The sequence below is a fragment of the Geotrypetes seraphini genome, chromosome 5 (assembly GCF_902459505.1).
Source record: "Geotrypetes seraphini chromosome 5, aGeoSer1.1, whole genome shotgun sequence".
Classification (NCBI taxonomy): Eukaryota; Metazoa; Chordata; class Amphibia; order Gymnophiona; family Dermophiidae; genus Geotrypetes; species Geotrypetes seraphini.
This window is the reverse complement of record NC_047088.1, coordinates 3,594,281-3,608,264: the sequence shown is the minus strand read 5'-3', so window position 1 is coordinate 3,608,264 and position 13,984 is coordinate 3,594,281. Positions and strand designations below refer to the sequence as shown.

The following is a 13,984-nucleotide window of genomic DNA, read 5'->3' as shown; positions in this document are numbered from 1 at the left end:
TTCTTCAGGTATATTAGTGACAGAAAAAGGAACACAGGCGGGATAGTATGCCTTAGAAGACCGGACGGAAGTTACGTGGAAGCAGATTCCGATAAAGCCGAACTACTGAATGAATACTTCTGCTCAGTCTTCACCTGTGAGGCACCTGGACACGGTCCGCAGTTGAAGGCAACACAAAGCACAGAAGACCCATTTCAGAATTTTGAGTTCACACCAGGTGAAGTTTACAGTGAACTGGCAAGACTCAAGGTGAACAAAGCCATGGGACCAGACAATTTGCACCCAAGAGTGCTCAGAGAATTGAGCGATGTCCTGGCGAAACCGTTGGCTGAGTTATTCAATCTCTCCCTAAGTAAGGGGAAAGTTCCCCTGGACTGGAAATTAGCTAATGTCGTTCCTCTGCATAAAAAGGGTTGCAGGGCAGAGGCTGCGAATTATAGACCGGTGAGGCTCACATCAATAGTGTGCAAACTCATGGAAACACTAATTAAAAGCAAATTGGACACGATCTTGAATGAAGGGAATCTTCGGGATCCCAGTCAGCATGGATTCACCAAGGGTAGGTCCTGCCAATCCAATCTCATCAGCTTCTTTGACTGGGTAACAAGAAAGTTGGACTTGGGAGAGTCTTTGGACGTCGTGTACCTGGACTTTGAGCTTTTGACAGTGTCCCACACCGCAGGCTGCTAAGCAAGATGGAATCGATGGGGTTAGGAGAGACACTAACTGCATGGGTCAATGATTGGCTGAGTGGCAGACTTCAGAGGGTGGTGGTTAATGGTACCCTCTCTAAAACATCGGAGGTGACCAGTGGAGTGCCGCAGGGCTCGGTCCTGGGTCCACTCCTTTTCAACATATTCATAGGGGATCTGACTCAAGGGCTTCAAGATAAAATAACACTATTCGCCGATGACGCCAAACTATGTAATATAGTAAGTGAATGCAGTTTACAGAATTATATGGCGCAGGACCTGCGTACATTGGAAAGTTGGTCCTCAACCTGGCAGCTAGGCTTCAATGCTAAGAAATGTAAGGTCATGCACCTCGGAAGCGGAAATCCATGCAGGACGTACTTCTTGAACGGAGAAACTTTAACTAGGACTTCAGCAGAACGAGATTTAGGAGTAATCATCAGTGCAGACATGAAAACTGCCAATCAAGTGGAGAAGGCTTCATCTAAGGCAAGACAGATATTGGGTTGTATCAATAGAAGTTTCGTCAGCCGAAAGCCTGAAGTCATAATGCCATTGTACAGGGCCATGGTGAGACCTCATCTGGAGTACTGTGTGCAATTCTGGAGGCCACATTACAGTAAAGATGTGCGCAGAATTGAATCGGTTCAATGGACGGCCACCAGGATGATCTCGGGGCTCAAGGGTCTCTCGTACGAAGAGAGACTGAACAAATTGCAGCTCTACACTCTTGAGGAACGTAGGGAGAGGGGAGACATGATCAAAACATTTAAGTACCTCACGGGACGTGTCGAAGTGGAAGATGATATTTTCTTTCTCAAGGGACCTTCGGCCACAAGAGGGCACCCGCTCAAACTCAGGGGCGGAAAATTTAATGGCGACACCAGAAAGTATTTCTTCATAGAGAGAGTGGTTGATCATTGGAACAAGCTTCCAGTGCAGGTGATCGAGGCAGACAGCATGCCAGACTTTAAGAATAAATGGGATACCCATGTGGGATCCCTACGAGGGTCAAGATAAGGAAATTGGGTCATTAGGGCATAGACAGGGGGTGGGTAAGCAGAGTGGGCAGACTTGATGGGCTGTAGCCTTTTTCTGCCGTCATCTTCTATGTTTCTATGTTTTACTTGTTAAATTTTCCCAGACCTCCTGGTACACTCCCTAAAGAATTATTCAAAAAAATATTTGATTGAGGGTTTTAATTATTTCCCAGAAGCTCTTCCCCCATTGAACAGAGTATACTTTATTCCGAATATTTCGAAGACACCGCCAGGGGGAAAATCCAAGTGATCAAGTGGAAAGAGGAGGCATTGATTTAGATAATTTGTCATCAATATTGGAAGAATTTATTTCGGAGGCCACAGAAAGATTAACATTGGTAGTATTGTTTGTGTTAGAGCAGGATTTAAATATATTTGCAATTCCTAGGCTCTGTTCCATGGGCAGTTTTCATCACACAAGATAGAAGAAGGGCATTTTTTGCCTTGAGGGCTTCCTTCCTATTGGCATATCTGGGTAAATGTGTGGTTAAGCTTGGTGGAATTAAATAGGTTTTCTTTACACCTGAACAGCTTAGATCTTTTCTAGTTATGAAGAACTAACAGAAAGGAAAAGTTAAAATCAACATTGGTGATAAATAATGTGATGAGAACATAGGCTTTTTTCATGCTAAGCCTTAAGCAATTTTGATTTCCCATTAAGATCTCCTATAATTGTTGTTTTTGCACTCCCCCTATAAAAATATTTTTTTTTTGGGGGGAGGGGGGTCTAAGAAAAAAAATAAATGGTTTTCTTTTTTGCTTAATACTTCTTATAAAGGGTTACCTTTCTGTGTTGCTTCAACAAACTGAAGACTTGTGATTCTATTGGCTAAAATATACATAGATAATTTATAAAAATCCCCAAACAATGAAATCCAGGAGTAAAAGTGTGCACGCTCACCCCTCCCTGTGCGCTTTCTTCGCTCCTCCTGGGTCTCTGTGCCTCCTTCCCTGGGGTGAATATTTTGGCAATGTTAACAGCTTTATTTTTTGTTCTTTCCTGAGAGTCCTCTGATTTTGGCTTCCTCAGTGCCTCCTCCATACCACACTCCTGGCTCTTGGACTGCTGATAGCTCTTCCTGGAATTCAGCACTTTTGTCTGCCCACAGGTCACTTCAAGTTTGAGTCTGAAATTTAAGCATAGGGTCTAGTAATCACAGGCAGAGTAGGCTCCTCTATATCCATGCTCTTCCACTAATTTTCTGTGTGGGGTATCTAGGACTTCTTCAATCCTCATTGACTTTGCAAGAAGCAGGCTCCAAGCTGCCGTACCTCACACACAATAACCCAAATCTCCTACCAGCACTACCTTGCCACTCCCATCCTTGTGTCTCTCACCATCACTTTTTTCCAGGTAGGTACAGATATTTTTAGCTCTTTCCAGGGCATCCATTAGCATATAAGAACACAAGAACACAATACATGGGATCTAGCTAGGTACTTGGGGTGTGGGTTGACCACTGTTGGAAACAGAACACTGTGCTTGATGGCCCTTCAGTCTGTCCAAGTGTGGCTATTCTTATGTTCTTATGTGAGCCTAGTCTAGGACAGTCAAGCCATTGTGTCATCACTGGTGAGGTTGGCTCTTAGGCATTGGTGGAATGAGGCATTATGACATCACAATCTCAGCTCTGGAATGTTGGGTTTCTGCCAGGTACTTAGGACCTGGGTTGGCCACTGTTGGAAACAGGATACTGGGCTTGATGGACCTTCGGACTGTCCCAGTATGGCAAGTTTTATGTTCTTTTCTGCTATTGGATCAGACCAAAGTCCATCTAGCCCAACAATGGCTGGTTTAGTTTACAAGTACCTGGCAGAATCCTAAAATGTAAGAAAATCCCATGTTACTGATCTCTAGGGATAAGCAGTAGCTTTGTCAGGGCTACCTTAATGGTGGTTTATGAACCTTTCCTCAGGAATCGTCCAAAACATTTTTAAATCCAGCAACATTAACTGCTTTTACCATTTGATTTTACCAAATCCTCTGGCAACGAGTTCCAGAGCTCAACTATACACTGCATGAAAAAATATTTCCTCCTATTTGTTTTCAATGTCCTACTACAGTATGTAACTTCCAGGCATGTCCCCCAGTCTTTGTACTTTTTGAAAGAGTGAACTATAGAATTGCATTTACCCATTCTCCAATCAGCACGTTGTAGACCTGTCATATCTCTTCTCCAAACTGAAGAGCCCTAAACTCTTTAGTCTTTCCATATCCTTCCTACAGCTTCTCCCAGCCCTATAGAGAGATTATAGTCTGCAGATCAGCCATTCCCAGCCCTATATCCCAGTAGCCTTATAAGAGGATACGTGCATCTCTCAGCCCACAAGCAGCCATAACCAAGTTCAGTATGAGATCACAGAAGGTCCCAATGCGTCCCTTGTTCAGATACAAAATTATCTTCCTCCTTTGTTGTCTTGTTCTCCATATAAGACCTCTTGCTTTGACTTTGTTTTCTCACTAATCTCTTGCCCTATTTGGAGGTGACTAAATAGGTTCATTTTTTGTTGCGTTTGTTAGTTTTTACTAAACTTTTTTGTAATTAGGGATTTTCTATTTGACAATGTAGCTGAGTATTAGTTCCCATATTGTATATTTATCAGTACATTTGCCACAGGATATAAAATTCAAGACCCATGATCTGAATACGGAGGGAGGACAATTGAGATCAAGCAGACAAAGGACTTTCTTTGTTGAGAGGGTAGAAGATGCCTGAAGCAGCCAACAGCAGAAATAGCAGTACCAAAACTAGGAGAAACTTGAAACATGATTGTGGCCAACATAAAGTGCAGTGGTAAAGGTCATTGGGGTTACTGGGGACAGAAATATTAGGGAGCCAGGGAGGGACAAATTCAGGGTGAATCAGGCCATCTGCATGGAGTAGGCCTGCTTACAATGAAAGGACCAAAAGTGGCTGCAGGAGCTCAGTAAAACGCTGCTGGATTACGGACAACCCTGGAAAGAACCAAAGAGCAAAACGAGGCCGAGATAGTGATGTTCAAGATACTTGGGACAGATATCGCTAAGTGATGGGGAGCCTGTACTCTCCCTGTATTAGTCTCTTTTCTCTCTCTTTGCCAACTGTCCACCTTTCTTGTAAGCCCACTCCTCCTGCACCCAAGCACCAGACTGCTCGTTTCATCTCCTTTCTGATTTGATGAAACGTTGCCTCTTAGCCAATCTTTTTTCTAAGGTGCTCTCTGGAACCATGAATCCATCCCATTCTTGTCCTCCACCTAAACAAAAGCTCTCCTGCTATTTCCACTCTACTCCACTCCTCTGTCCATGGTGGATGGTGCGTCTCATCACTACCTCTTGCTGACTTTCCCTTTCAGATTTTAGACATGGTCCAACCATGCCTTTCATCAATGAACTTAATCAAACATGAGGAGGACAATGAACAGCCGAAGTGGCATGTTGAAGAGGGGAAGGAGAATGGTTAGATATCAAAGAGACAGGTAAAGGAAGAGAGAAGAGATGGCAAAGGAGTATTGGGTAAGCTGGAGCAGAAAGGATTATGAGAAGTGTCCCAAAACAGAAGGTTGAGGAGTGGAGAGAAAAGCAGAAGGATCCAAATGAAAGATGAAACGAAACAGAGATAGAGATGGCTGAGAAAGGAGACCGAGAGAGCTGGAAAGAGATAGATGATGAAGAAGTTGAGGAGGTGGTAGCTAGGATGAATGAATGCTCAGGGATGGCTGGAAATGTATGACTGAGGACAGACTGCTCTCAAGAGAAGGGGATGAATAAAGAGGAGAGGGATGGCTGTATGTGGAGTAGAGAGTTGCACGGGGACAGAAATCGCACCCATCCCTGCATGTCCCCTTCAGGATCCTCTCCGTCCCCAACCATCCCCGCAAGGAATTACCTCCATCTCCACCCGTCCCCATAAAAAGCAGTAATTACTTCTGACAGGATCATCAATTCCACAATTTCTTTTGTGCTTGCGCTGCTGTTTTCCTTGTGGAATCTCTTTGGTGGAACCCTTTTTTGTTTTCTGTTCAGGTAATTAACTTATAAACCCCCTCTTTTACTAAGGCTGACGTGTCCATATTATATGGACGAACCCTGCTTCCAAAGCCTTCCATCCCCGTGGGAGTCCCGTTAGCTAGAGGGGGGTCCCCGTGGGAGTCCTGTGGGCCAGAGGGGGGTCTCCGTGGGAGTCCCTTGGGTTAGGGAGGGATTCCCACGGTACCCCAGTGGGACCTGCGGGATTCCCACAATCCCCGTTCCCATGCAGACCTCTAATGTGGAGCCTAACGGAGCTGAGAACTGACGGATGTGAATATGGTAGGAAAAGTAGGAGATGACAATGAATGAAGCTCAATGTGCTAGGGACAACCATCTGAGATGAGAGCAGGGTTTAATTCATCTTCAAGAGATAGGAGAGGAAGAGGTGGCTGGGGGTGGACACATATTGTGGAGAAGAATGGAGGGGACAGAGGTTTGGTGGAGACGGGATTATGGGTATGTTGGGTGTTATGGATGCTGCACATAGAGCAGGACTAGGTGCTCAGTGGATTCTTCATGGGACTGGAACTGAGAGATGCTTAGTAGGGAAGGAACCAAGAGTGTGTGTGGGGGGGCTGGATAGTGGAAAGAGAACACCAAATACCAGTAAAGAGGAGATGGGAATGCTCAGTGGGAGTAGGAATAGTTAGGAAACAAACTGTAGGGTTAGGGTGGGGATGGATAGGAGTTGGGGCGATGCTTGGCTAGTTGTGCTTTCTACAGGTTGGGAACAGACAAATTGGATGATGAGGATGGTAGATTCGGACAGATAGAGAGAAGAAATGCTTCTTAGTGGAGGGCTCTTAAGATGGAATGCATGGAATAGTCCATACATTGGATACATGTTGAGGCTCTGAAGGGGTTGGCAAAGGCCAGGTGAGATGCTGTGTATGGGGGTGTGGGGGAGGGGTTGTTGACAACGTGCAAAAGGTGATGGGCAGATGGGCAGCTCCAGAGGTTGGAGGAGGATGGGGTGCGGCAAGACAGATGGAATGTTCTAGGCCAACTGATGAGAGAGTGATACTTGTCATGAGGGTAGGGACAAGGGAATATTTGAAGGGGTCAGAGTAGGCCATGGGGCAGGAAGAGAGTGAAAAGAGATGCTGGGTGGGGTGGGGGGGGGGGGGGAGGCTGGCTAATGAAATTAATGAGAGGTGGAGAGAAGACTTGAAATGCAAAGGAAAGAGGAATGCCCTAAGAGGAGAGATTGAAAAGGGGGAGGGGGAGCCAAAGATGTTTGGGAGGGAGGCAGATGCTCTGGAAAGTGTGTAAGAGTTGTAGTGAAGTACTCTCACCCCTCCCCCACAGTGCATCTCCTCTATCCTCTCTTTTCTCCCCCCCCCCCCCAACTCCTTGCTATGCATCCCAGTTCCCCCAGAGCTTCCCACTACTCCATCTCCCCGAAAGCCCACCTCAAGCAAGCAGTCTTCCCCCAAGCATCCTATGCCTTGCCCTCCTCTGGGTCCAGAGGGCTTACAGTGAGCTGATGTGCAAGATCGGGGTGGGGGGCGTTGCTGCTCTGAGCACTGGGCCACTCCTCTGAAGGGTGCAGGGGGGGATCAGGAAAATGATGCTGGCAAGGGAGGGGCCCATCGGGCGCTCTCTCACCTGATCCGGCCGCTACAGCCGCCCCGGCTCTCCGCGTCCTCCCGTCGCTGCCCTCCGGCCGCCCGCTCGCCTCCCTCCCCCTCCTCCACCAGCTGCCGCGTTCCCGCGACCCTCCTGCCTCACAGGGGCGCGCCTTAAAGGCACAGAGCGCGCTTCTCCCCAGCCATGCATTTTAATACCGAGCACAGAAAACCTCCGCTAACTGCACCTGTCTGTGCTGTATGCATGCTCCGGGAGGAGGGACGGGGCACTTCTTGCACGTGCTGCTCACTTGAAAATGGGAGAAGGGGGGGGGGGGAGTGGGCTGGTGCTGGTGAATTAAGTGACTTGCCCAGGGTCATCGCCTGTTCCTCTTCAATTCCTGAGTTCAACCATCCCTCTTAAGAAATGACTCTTCCCATGGTTCACTTTTCAGCTGTCATTAGCATACAGGGCTAGTAGACTACTTCCAGCAGGAGCCAAGCTAAGGGATAAAGACCTGGCAGAAAGCCCCCAAAAGGAAAAGCGACTTTATTCTGTTTATCCTTCAAAAGGGTAAGGAGGGGACTTTTTCTGTAGGAAATTATCCAAATCCTTTTTAAACACCGCTAAGCTAACTGCTTTCACCATCCCACACATTGAGTGAAGAACTATTTGTTCCAGTTTGTTTTAAATCTACCACTGAAGTCCTAGTTTTGGGGGAAAGAGTAGCAACCTGTTTCATTCTACTTAGTCTTTTATAGACCTTTAGCATCTCTGCAGCAAAGTTCATGATGTTACAGGCAGACTTGGATTTTGTTTCTATCACAGCAACATGGTTCAAAAACTCCTATAGAGATGGTCGAAAAGGTGGAGGGATTTCTTTATACATGAAAAACAATATTGAAGCACCTAAACTGCAGGGGAGCTAAAGAGAGGCAGAAACAATATGGATTGTTTTGGAAAAGATGGAACATCCAGCCACATGGGAGAATAAATCTGGGAAGAGAGAGATCTTGATTGCAAACAAGAACTGTGCACAATATAAGGAAATGCTCAACGGCTGTAGGCGTTTCACCACTATAACAGGACCTTCAAGTTTCAAGTTTATTAGTTTTTTAATATACCGACCATCAACAAATATCTGGCCGGTTAACAATAAAATTTTAAAAAGAGAAAGAAAGAAGAAAAATAAAATAATAAATATTTGGAAATAAATAAAGACATTAACTGGACAGACTTGAAAGTGAGGGTAAAAGGGAATGGAGGGGAAAAGTTACATATTTGAGAAGAAGAGGAGAAAGTGGGAGTAGGATAAAACATAATGGGTAGGGTCCCTTTTTTAAAGCGGTTGGCTGCTTAAGAGAGAAAAGAAGATGAAAAAGAAGAGAATAAACAAAAAAAAAAAAGGAGAAGAGAAGATAAGTCTAAACACAAGCGAATGCGTCACGAAATAAAAAAGTCTTCAGGCTTATCTTGAATTTATCTAGATGTTGTTCATCTCGGAGTTGCTGTGGCAGAGCATTCCACAACGTTGGGGCGGATACTGCAAAGTTTATTTTCCGGGTGTAATAGAAGTCTTTTATGGAAGGAATTAGCAGGAGTTTTAGAGTACGTGAAGAACATTGAGGAATGAGAAGTTTATCAAGATATGAGGGCTGGTGTGAGAGTTTTATTTTGAAGGTCAGCAGGATGATTTTATAAGTGATACGATGAGTGATAGGGAGCCAATGTGCCTCTTTCAGAAGCGGAGTAACATGATCATATTTGCCTGTTTTATAAATGAGTTTTATTGCTGTATTTTGTAATAATTGTAGGCGTCGGATTTCTTTTTGGGGGAGACCGTTGAGAAGGGAGTTGCAGTAATCTAAGTGGGAAATGACTAAAGAATGAACCAGAATATTGATTGAATCGGTCTCTAGAATTGAAATTAGTGAACGAATGAGGCGAAGTTTGAAGAAACAGGTTTTTACAACCGAACTAATGTGATCACGGAAAGTAAGATCCTTATCGATGATGACTCCTAATAGTTTTATTTTTGTTTCCATTTGTATAGGAGTGGATTTGATAGAAATTTTTCCTAATAAGGACTCACTGTTTTTGATTGGGAGTAGGAGGCCATGGGATTTATCAATATTGAGGGAGAGTTTATTGAGTAGAGCCAGTCGTTTATGGTGTCCAGTTTATTGTTTATGTCTTTTATATCTGAAGTATTTGAGGTGTTGACTGGGTGAAGTAGTTGTATGTCATCTGCATAGGCAAAGATCGTGAATCCAATAGATTGTGTTAACGTAAGAAGAGGAGACAGAAAGATATTGAATAACAGTGGGGATAGAATCGAGCCTTGCGGGACACCATAAGTTTGTGATATAGATGAAGAAGTTTCATTCTTTACATGGACTTTAAAGCTACGTTCGTTAAAATAAGAGGTGAACCATGAAAGAGCTGGACCTGTAATACCGCAGTCTTTAAGTCTGTTAATGAGGAGAGAGTGGTCAATAGTGTCAAAGGCTGCAGACAGGTCAAGGGAAATAAGAAGAACAGATTTTTGGTGATCATGGTAGTAATGTATAGTTGAGATGAGGCCTAGCAGAGACAGTTCAGTTGAATGTGAAGAACGAAAACCAGTTTGACCTTCTTCAGCAGTCTGTAACAAATCAAATACAAATGTGGGGACTTCAGTGGCGTACATAGCATATGCGACCCCCCCATCTGTATGAAAAACATGATTTTTAGTAACAATCCATACATCACACAAGAGTACCTAGGAAAAGGCAGCATCTTACATACTGCAGTGAGCAGTACAACATCAATACACCCATTGTAAAACTAAACAAGCCAGCCTAGTACAGATCAATCCTACACCGTCAATCCTAACAGAAAACCATGTCTTTCGAACACACAGAACACAGAAAACACCTTTGCCTAGTATGGAATATGTCATCACTAACTAACCCCTCCCCCTTTTACAAAACTGTAGTGTGGATTTTAGCCACGGTGGTAACAGCTCTGACGCTCATAGAATTCTGAGCATTGGAGCTGTTACCACCAAGGCCAGCACTAAAAAACGCTCTACAGTTTTGTAAAAGGGGGACTACAAATATGTAGACAAAGGTTAAACTGAACCACCATGAAGTTGGACTTTGCATACAATGCAATACCACAGAAACAGAAACAGTGACGCGTGTCCCCTAATATTGTGCAAAATATTAAGATAGCAGATGTAAATTTGAAAAAACAGAGAAATAGAAACATGATGCCAGATAAAAGCCAAATGGCCCATCTACTCTGGCCATCTGCAGTAACCATTTTCTCTTCCTCTCCCTAAGACACAGGTGTCAAACTCAAGGCCCGCCTTGCTGTTTTATGCGGCCCGCAGTGTGATCGATGGGAGGTGGGGTAGCATTATATACTAAAGATGACATTAAGGTCACCAGAATCACAGATGTACAGTACACTGGGGAATCCCTTTGGGTAAATTTGGCCAGAGGGAAGGACAAATGCCTATATCTTGGCGTGGTATACAGACCCCCAAAACATCAAGAAGACCTAGATTTGGAATTAATCGGAGATATAGAGAATATCACCTTGCGGGGGGACACAGTATTGGTAGGTGACTTCAACATGCCCGATGTGGATTGGGTCACGCTTTCCTCTGCTTCCGGCAGCAGCAGGAAGCTATTAAACTCTTTGAATGGAGCAGGACTCAGGCAACTGGTAATTGAGCCAACAAGGGATCAGGCAATTTTGGACCTGGTACTTACCAACGGAGAAAGTATCACAGAGGTCTCGGTGGGTGAAACTTTGGCCTCCAGTGACCACAATATGATTTGGTTCAATCTCAGGAAAGGTTTCACGAAATCTACCACATTGACCAAGGTTCTCAAGTTCAAGGACACAAATTTCCAGGACATGGGAGACTTCGTTCACCAGGCGCTACAAACCCAAGCAGATACCGACAGCGTGGAAGAAATGTGGTCAACTTTGAAAACCACCATACAGGAAGCAACAAACCGCTATGTTAAATCAGTAAGCAAACGAAGTAGGAACAACAAGCCACAGTGGTTCTCTATGGAGATCTCAGACCTCATCAAAGAGAAGAAAAAAGCATTCATCTCTTACAAACAATCAGGGACACAGGACTCCAGAGTAGATTATCTGACCAAATCAAGAGCCGTCAAAGCGGCAGTTAGAGAGGCCAAATTCCGCATGGAGGAGTCTCTAGCAAAGAATATCCAGAAGGGAGATAAATCCTTCTTCAGGTATATTAGTGACAGGAAAAAGAACTCAGGCGGGATAGTACGACTCAGAAAACCAGACGGAGACCATGTGGAGACGGACTCGGAAAAGGCCCAACTGTTAAATGAATACTTCTGTTCAGTCTTCACCCGCGAGGTGCCGGGAATCGGCCCTCAACCACATACAAGGATTAAATCAGTAGACCCGTTTAGTAATTTCAAATTTACACCCAGCAGCGTCTACTGCGAGCTGTCAAAAATCAAGGTCAACAAGGCAATGGGGCCTGACAACCTACACCCTAGGGTACTCAGGGAGTTGGGAGATGTCTTGGCGGAACCACTATCCGCGCTCTTTAATCTCTCCCTTAGTACAGGTAACGTCCCGATGGACTGGAAGACGGCTAACGTCATTCCACTACACAAGAAAGGCTCCAGGGTGGATATGGCAAACTACAGACCAGTGAGTCTCACTTCAATAGTGAGCAAACTAATGGAAACCCTAATCAAACACCAAATGGATAGGATCATGGACGAGGAGAATCTGCGGGATCCCCGCCAACATGGATTTACTAAGGGGAGATCGTGCCAATCCAACCTGATCGGCTTCTTTGACTGGGTGACGAGGAAGCTGGATGTTGGTGAGTCCCTGGACATCGTCTATCTGGATTTCAGCAAAGCATTTGATAGCGTGCCACACCGCAGGTTGCTGAACAAGATGAGTTCTTTAGGTTTGGGCGACACTTTAACAAAATGGGTTGGGAACTGGCTTGGAGGTAGGCTTCAGAGGGTGATGGTGAATGGCACTCCCTCCGAGATGTCGGAGGTGATAAGTGGAGTGCCACAGGGCTCCGTCCTAGGCCCGATCTTGTTCAACATCTATATAAGAGACCTGACAGAAGGGCTTCGAGGTAAAATAACATTGTTTGCCGATGATGCCAAACTGTGCAATGTAGTGAGCAAAAGCACAACAGACAAAAAAGCAATGACAGACGATATGGTGCATGACTTACTTCTGCTGGAGCACTGGTCTAGGTCCTGGCAACTCAGTTTCAATGCCAAAAAATGCAAAGTCATGCACCTGGGAAGCCAGAATCCATGCAAGATCTACACCCTAAATGGCGAGATCCTGACAAGAACTGTAGCAGAAAGAGACTTGGGAGTGATTGTCAGGGAAGACATGAAGTCGGCAAACCAAGTGGAGCAAGCTTCATCCAAAGCAAGGCAAATCATAGGTTGCATACGCAGGAGTTTCATCAGCCGTAAACCTGAAGTCATTATGCCACTATATAGATCCATGGTGAGACCTCACCTGGAGTACTGTGTGCAATTCTGGAGGCCGCATTACCGCAAGGATGTGCTGAGACTGGAGTCGGTCCAGAGAATGGCCACCAGGATGGTCTCGGGACTCAGGGAGCTCCCGTACGAGGAGCGGTTGGGGAATTTGCAGCTCTACTCACTCGAGGAGCGTCGAGAGAGGGGAGACATGATCGAGACATTCAAATATCTCACGGGCCGCATCAAGGTGGAAGAAGACATCTTCTTCTTCAAGGGTCCCGCGGCAACAAGGGGGCATTCGTGGAAAATCAGGGGCGGGAAACTGCACAGTGACACTAGGAAGTTCTTCTTCACTGAAAGGGTGGTTGATCGCTGGAATAGTCTTCCACTTCGGGTTATTGAGGCCACCAGTGTGGCGGATTTTAAGGCCAGATGGGATAGACATGTGGGATCTATCCGCAAAGATAGATAGTGAGGATCACTGGGGTGGGCAGACTTGATGGGCCTTGGCCCTTATCTGCCGTCTATTTCTATGTTTCTATGTTTCTATGATGCGGTGTTTTCATTGCTTGCCCAGTGTTATCTTCTGGCCGGCTCCCTCTTCCTCACAGCCGCAGTGCACAAAGCTGCGGGTGGCGGCTCCTACACACATCCTGCGCCTGAACCGGAAGCCTTCTCTTTGATGTTGCAAGATCAGAGGGAAGGCTTCTGGATGAGGCATGGGATGTGCGAGGATCCACTGCACACAGCTTTGTGCACACTGCAGCAGTGAGGAAGAGGGAACTGACCAGAAAGCACAGTTACTTACCGTAACAGGTGTTATCCAGGGACAGCAGGCAGATATTCTTGACTGATGGGTGACGGCACCGACGGAGCCCCGGTACGGACAATTTTAGAGTGATTGCACTCTAAGAACTTTGAAAGTTCTAGTAGGCCGCACCGCGCACGCGCGAGTGCCTTCCCGCCCGACAGAGGTGCGCGGTCCCCAGTTAGGATAAGCCAGCTAAGAAGCCAACCCGGGGAGGTGGGAGGGACGCAAGAATATCTGCCTGTTGTCCCTGGATAACACCTGTTACGGTAAGTAACTGTGCTTTATCCCAGGACAAGCAGGCAGCATATTCTTGACTGATGGGTGACCTCCAAGCTAATAAAAAGAGGGAT

The 13,984-nt window shown here is 45.7% G+C and overlaps 1 protein-coding gene across 8 annotated transcripts in view; it reads right to left on the bottom strand.

The window, feature by feature from the left end:
- NLGN3 (neuroligin 3) overlaps window positions 1-7,625 on the bottom strand; it is a 149,858-nt gene extending 142,233 nt beyond the window's left edge. Inside the window, exons 1-2 of one of the 8 annotated variants that reach the window (XM_033946116.1) lie at window positions 7,561-7,625; window positions 2,634-2,859 (exon numbers count right to left, since the gene is read on the bottom strand). The gene's annotated coding sequence lies outside the window, so the exon portion shown is untranslated. Of the gene's footprint in view, window positions 1-2,633; window positions 2,860-7,156; window positions 7,280-7,352; window positions 7,510-7,560 lie in introns of those variants that run through there. The other 7 variants (XM_033946114.1, XM_033946122.1, XM_033946120.1 and 4 more) reach the window with 7 other exon arrangements.
- Window positions 7,626-13,984: the final 6,359 nt, after the last annotated feature.